Here is a 6232-nt window from a genome sequence, read left to right on the forward strand (position 1 = left end):
GTTCCGACACCTGCCATGCCAGCCTTGGGCATCTTCGGGGCCAAGTGGCAACTGTCCACCCATCTTTTTTTATATATCTATATACTTTTATTGCTTTCAGAGAGGAAGGGAGAGCGAGAGACAGAAACATCAATGATGAGAGAGAATCATTGGCTGCCTCCTGAGCTCCCCACACTGGGGATCAAGCCTGCAACCCAGGCATGTGCTCTTGACCAGAATCGAACCCAGGACCTTTCAGTCTGCAGGCCGACGCTTTATCCACTGAGCCAAACCAGCTAGGGCTAGGCTATTGCTTTTATAATCAGAAAAAAAACCACCTTATTAAAAACTCAAGACCTACTCTTTGCCGAAAACAAATACAAGTGTATGAATTTCGTTTCTCTCACGAGTGATGAAATGTTGACAAAGAGGACAGCGCTCTGCTCCGGAGGCGAAGCCTGCTGCTCCTTACCTGCTCATTTGCAAAATGAAGTATAGGGTGCCCCAAAATTCACGCAAGATTTGAATTTTGCGTGAGCATTAACAACAACAACAAAAAATAAAAGCCTAATTTGACTTGGTTTATTGAATCAGATTCTAATATCTGTTGCCCTTTGATTTCAATCCCTTCAATTTGACAAGCATCACCAAGTACCAATGATGGCCCAGGAGCAGGGACAATGAAGACCAATGAAGGCCACAGCTTTGCGTCTGTGCCAGCAAAGCCGCGGAGGCCATTTACCCGATGTGCTATTCCATACATAACCCTATACTGTATCCTTTATGAATCAATAAGAGATTTACAATTTTTAATTATAAACCTGTGTTTTCTATCAAAATTACTTCTTGCGTGAATTTTGGGACACCCTCTGTTAAGTCATTTCGAACACGCTTCCTTAGCTGAGGCACAGGAACAGGGAGAAGCCATCGGAGAACGCAGACACCTGCGTGCTGCGGCCCGTGCCTACCTTTTGGCTCCGCCCGCATCCGGGGACACGATGATGCAGTTCCTCCAATCGACAATGTTCTCCCGAATCCACTGCAGGACCGCGGGCTCCGCATACAAGTTATCCACAGGAATGTCAAAGAAGCCCTGCGGGAGAAGTGAGTGTCAGGGCCGTGCCTTTTGAAAAGATGATCTTCATTAAATAAGAGTTGAAGTTTTCAAAATATATTTATTATTGATTTCAGAGAGGAAGGGAGAGGGAGAGGGAGAGAAACATCAATGATGAGAGAGAATCACAGATCGGCTGCCTCCTGCACGCCCCCTACTGGGGATCGAGCCCGCAACCCAGGCATGTGCTCTTGGTCGGAATCGAACCTGGGACCCTTCAGTCCGCAGGCCGATGCTCGATATCCACTGAGCCAAACCGGCTAGGGCTAAAACTTAAATTTTTTATCCAAAGGAAGCCTTATCAACAGACTCCCTTTTCTTCATTTTAACAGAATTAAATCCAAAGACACTTATGTTCCAGGAGCATATTTCAGTCCCATCTGTTTCCTGTGGGGGACACTTCTATCCCCTTCTGATCGCCTATATTCTCAGGAATACAGAACAGGTGCAGCACAGTGGGGGAGGTTTGTTGCTTCTTAAGTTCCTTCTGATAAGCTACACATACGTCACACTCATTATTATCACAGAGCAGGCACCGGACACGTGGGCCGCTTTGCTAGATGAAGGAACTAAGCTATGAAGAGGTTAACAAACACACATTACAGCTCTGCCATTCTAATGATTTCCCCGGAGTTGAGATGGAATTAGAGCATTTACTACCCGGAAGACATTCCCACTCCTCCAGAACGAACTGGAGACACAGGGGTGCTGGAGACAGCCATATCAGCATGAAATTCTATTTCCAATTCAGTACAGATGAAAAGCGGAGAGAGTCACCATAGACAAACTCCAACACGAGTCACGTTACCTCCTTCAGAAATTAGTTACTTTAACAGTTAGGATTTAAGCACTTGCCTTAAGCCCCCAATGACAACCAAAGGCAAGAAAGAAAGTGCCAGAACCTGGATCTGAGAAGCATGCAGGTCCATGGTGATGATGTGGTCTGCGCCAGCGACTGACAGCATATTGGCCACAAGTTTCGCAGAAATCGGAGCACGACTCTGAAATATAAAGACATGGACGTTATAACAGGAAAAGAGACGCCTACCTTCAGACTCCTCCCACAAGGTTTCCATGAGAAGGCTAACTCACAGCTGATTTATAACATGGTAATAAAGAAAATTAACCACAGTTTGAAACTATTAAATTATTCCGTTAATAATAATGAAGAAAGCTACATGTTATAACAACAAAAAGTATTCATTCCATTCAGTTCACCAAATATTTACTATTTTCATATACTGTTGTGAAACCATGTGCTTGACACGGGGTATAGAGAGCAAATGTCACCCAGCTGGCATAGCTTTGTGGTTGAAGGTCAACCTGTGAACCAGGAGGCCACGGTTCAATTCCTGTTCAGGGCACAGGCCCGGGTTGTGGGCTCAATCCCCAGGGGTGTGTGTGCAGGAAGCAGCGGACTCATGATTCTCATCATTGATGTCTCTCTCTCTCCCTCCCTCTCGCTTCCTCTCTAAAATCAATAAAAATATTTTTTAAATGTCAAAGAAGCCAATAATTAAACTGTGCAGTGCGATAGCATAATTGGAATAATTCAAATCGTGACAAGTGTGTAGAACAGGTACCCAGAGCGACACCAGCGTGAAGGACATCAAGTTCAAGGAGGCTGGTTGTCAGAGGCCCTCCGAGGAAGCCGCTTTAAGGCTGGCAGAGGCAGGGAGACGCATGTTCCAGGAGGAGCAGCCTGTGTGACATCACCCAGGCTCACAGATCACATCCAGGAACTGAACGAAGTCCAATGTGGTCACAGGCAGTGGCCCAGGGGAGTGTAAACGCTGGCCAGCCGGGGAGGCAGGGCGACTCCCTGCACAGCCCTGAAGGCCAAGGCCACCCCCTAAAGAAGTTTATGTTCTGTCGCTGGGAGCTAATGTTTAATGTTACAAATTAAACAGAAAACAGGCAGATGACAGAACCTCTCAAGATGATTAGTAATGCAACATGTAGAGAAGCAGATACATTGTGGTTTACGGACTGTGTATCCTTAAAGTGACCCGACTTCTCCAGAGCTTCAGCGGCCACGTCATAAACTATGGACAATCACTCTGTCCACATAAAAAAAATCCAAGAGACTAAACAGACGTGATTAGACCTAGAAAAAAAAGTCCAGCGTTTTGCTGTAAACAATAGTATTTCTATTACCAGCCATGAAAAAGAAAACATAAGCTTATAAGATTTCATTCAAACTGACACACTGTTATATGGCATTTATATTTTAATAAAGCTGAAAAAGACTTCACAAGAGTAAAAAAAAACCAATGATCCCTGTTAAACACACAAACACACACACACACACACACACACACACAGACTCACACACACAGAGTATATTCATGCAAAAACATGCAGACAGGAATTACATCACAATGTTAACAGATAATTTGTATTTTCTCTAATACACCATCCTTTTCTTTAGAAAAAGGAACATTACTTTAAAATAATATAAATATATATACAAATATATATACACACATTTTTTTACACACAAAGACTTGGAGAATGTGCGCCAACATATTAATAGGAGACGCTTCTAGATAGTGAGATTATGGGAAAATCTTTTTGCCATTTTTTAACATTTTTCAACGTTTTCAACTAACTACATATTATCATTCCAGTCTTCACTGTTTACTCCCCTGTTCTGTTCCACAGTCAGCCTGGCTCTCGCTCCTAAGAGCTGGCCCTCCACACACGTGCCTCTGCCACTTGGGTGCCCCCTGCACTGTGCCCCCGGCCTGCTCTCCCTCTGGAGGCCACTTCTGTATTGTCTACACCCGCACACCTGCCACCCCTCCACTCCACCCCATCTCTGCTGAGCCCATCTGTTTCATCTTCAGATCTGGTTCAAATCCCCTGTGAGGCGCTCTGAGGACGCCGGAAAGAAATGATCTGTCCCTTCTAAAGCAGCGGTTCTCAACCTGTGGGTTGCGACCCCTTTGGGGGTTGAACGACCCTTTCACAGGGGTCGCCTAAGACCATCGGAAAACACATATATAATTACATATTGTTTTTGTGATGAATCACTCTGCTTTCATTATGTTCAACTTGTAACCATGAAAATCCAGCCTGCATATCAGATATTTACATAAGCCTGCAGACTGAAGGGTCCTGGGTTCGATTCCAGTCAAGGGCATGTACCTTGATTGCAGGCTCAATCCCCGGCCCTGGTCGGGGCGAGTATGGGAGGCAACCAATCCATGTGTCTCTCACATCAATGTTTCTCTCTCACTGTCTCTCCCCCATCCTTCCACTCTCTCTAAAATAAAATAAAATAAAAAATAAAATTAATCAATATATCTTTTCTAAAAAATAAACAAATAAAGGGACAGGGCACCAGCTGTGCATCTGGCCCCCAGCATTTGGACCGCCTGCTGAAAGACTGACATGAGAGGATGTCATGTATACGGATGTCAGAGTTCTCTGTCTATGCGGTCCCCAAGGACAAAGAACCGGTTTTGGAGATTTTCACATTACCTACCGTACATAGCTCTGTACCTTGCATACGATATGTTGGGTTTTTTTTAATATATATATTTTATTGATTTTTACAGAGAGGAAGGGAGAAGGATAGTTAGAAACATCGATCAGCTGCCTCCTGCACACCCCCTACCAGGGATGTGCCCACAACCAAGGTACATGCCCTTGACCAGAATCGAACCCGGGACCCTTCAGTCCGCAGGCAGATGCTCTACCCACTGAGCCACACCGGTCAGGGCCGATATGTATTTTTGATAAATACTTCATAGTGGAATCTCTATAACACCACGCTTCCAAGTCTTCCCCATTAGCCTCACTGACTGTGAAAATTATTGCTTAATAAAATCTCGGGATATTTAAAAGGGTCAATTGATCACTGGGACTTCATTATAATAGCTTCTGACCCGCAACACTAGTCCATTTGGGGCGCTTCCATTTGGGGTCATTTTATAAGCGGCCAAAGGACTCCTCCATTCATCTCGCTCAGTGGCATCGCGCATTAGTTACTTCTGAGATCCAACCCACACGACCTCGCTGATGAATTTGGCTCTTGCGCTGCTTTTCATAATCTGGCCTCATACCCAACTGAATCTCGCAGGAAAAACGACTTACACGTGAACTGACTTTACAGCCAATAAAAAGAAAAATGACTCTGACATTTCAACAGTACAGTCACCAAAAAGAAAATGCTCTCCTACTCTATGAAAAATGGATAAAGGCCAAACATTTTATGGGCCAACCCAACCATAAGAAAAGACTCCCCGGCTATTCAGATCTTATTCAACGTAGCAGATGCCAACCCGCTAAAAGTATAAATTTGACATCCTTGAAAAATAGACGAGATTGCAGAAATTTGTGTCCGGACAATGGTCCTCGATTCTTTCAGTTAAAAAATAAAAAAGATCCCAGCCAGCATGGCTCAGTGGTTGAGCATCGACCTATGAGCCAGGAGGTCAGGGTTCGATTCCCGGTCAAGGGCACATGCCTGGGTTGCGGGCTCGATCCCCAGTGTGGGGCATGCAGGAGGTAGCTGATCCATGATTCTCTCTCATCACTGATGTTTCTCTCTCTCTCCCTCTCCCTTCCTCTCTGAAATCAATAAACATATATTTAATAAATAAATAAAAATGCAAAGGCATACCTCAAATGACAGATAAAATTAAGAACTGCCCTTTTGACCAGTTTGGTGAAAGAATGAAAATGTCTCCCTACTTATTGTGACACTAGGGGCCCAATGTACGAAATTCGTGCAAGGGGCTCGGCCCTCAGAGACCCAGCTGCCACCACCCTCTGTGGGTGGAGCCCTCCCCCACCATTGATTGCCCCGCAGAGGGTGGTGGCCCCAGCTGCCTCCCAGCCCTGGCTGCCTCCCGGCCCCGCCCCCTTACCCACTGGTCGTTCCAGAAGGTCATTCCGCCGTCCAGTCTAATTAGCATATTAGCTCTTTATTATATAGGATGAGTCACACTAACCACACAGACCTGACAGTAACGGTACCAGAACAACCTGTACGTCTTGGCCAGATCCAAGGTCAGTTCCAGAGCTAGAGGCCCACAGAAGGGTGGCCGTGTGTCAGCATCCCCCGGGACAGGCGGGGTGGACGCCTGTGTCCTGGTTTAATTATTCATTGAGCTCCCTCCAAGCTCTCAA

General features: G+C 45.4%; 1 protein-coding gene across 1 annotated transcript in view; it reads right to left on the bottom strand.

Annotated features, from left to right (window-relative positions):
* The window catches only part of LOC102751423 (ribose-phosphate pyrophosphokinase 2), a 17004-nt gene extending 14910 nt beyond the window's left edge, over window positions 1-2094 (bottom strand). The window contains exons 1-2 of the mRNA XM_015563956.1: window positions 1949-2094; window positions 948-1072 (exon numbers count right to left, since the gene is read on the bottom strand). The gene's annotated coding sequence lies outside the window, so the exon portion shown is untranslated. The remainder of the gene's footprint in view (window positions 1-947; window positions 1073-1948) is intronic.
* Between the last annotated feature and the right edge of the window lie 4138 nt (window positions 2095-6232).

This window comes from Myotis davidii, unplaced genomic scaffold (genome assembly GCF_000327345.1).
Source record: "Myotis davidii unplaced genomic scaffold, ASM32734v1 scaffold1277, whole genome shotgun sequence".
Taxonomy (NCBI): Eukaryota; Metazoa; Chordata; class Mammalia; order Chiroptera; family Vespertilionidae; genus Myotis; species Myotis davidii.